The 387-nt window shown below is 50.4% G+C and overlaps 1 pseudogene; it reads right to left on the bottom strand.

The window, feature by feature from the left end:
- C16h19orf44-ps1 (similar to human chromosome 19 open reading frame 44, pseudogene 1) overlaps positions 1–128 on the bottom strand; it is a 1,123-nt pseudogene extending 995 nt beyond the window's left edge.
- Positions 129–387: the final 259 nt, after the last annotated feature.

Here is a 387-nt window from a genome sequence, read left to right as displayed (position 1 = left end):
CTCTGCCTCCATCATGCTGAGGAAGGAAGCCAGCTTGATGTACCCCATCTTTGAAGATGCTGCTTGGAGATGTCACTGAGGATGGAAGGGAAGGCTGTGAAGGAGTCTGTGTCTCCTGCAGTGCACATCTGTAGGGAGTGAGTTCTTAAGCCAACTGCTAGTCTAACCCGCAGTGCACATCTGTAGGGAGTGAGTTCTTAAGCCAACTGCTAGTCTAACCCGCAGTGCACATCTGTAGGGAGTGAGTTCTTAAGCCAACTGCTAGTCTAACCTGCAGTGCACATCTGTAGGGAGTGAGTTCTTAAGCCAACTGCTAGTCTAACCTGCAGTGCACATCTGTAGGGAGTGAGTTCTTAAGCCAACTGCTAGTCTAACGTACGGGCCAAG

Source organism: Rattus norvegicus, chromosome 15, assembly GCF_036323735.1.
Source record: "Rattus norvegicus strain BN/NHsdMcwi chromosome 15, GRCr8, whole genome shotgun sequence".
Lineage (NCBI taxonomy): Eukaryota > Metazoa > Chordata > Mammalia > Rodentia > Muridae > Rattus > Rattus norvegicus.
The sequence above is the reverse complement of the archived record's forward strand: the minus strand, read 5'-3'. Positions and strand labels throughout refer to the sequence as shown.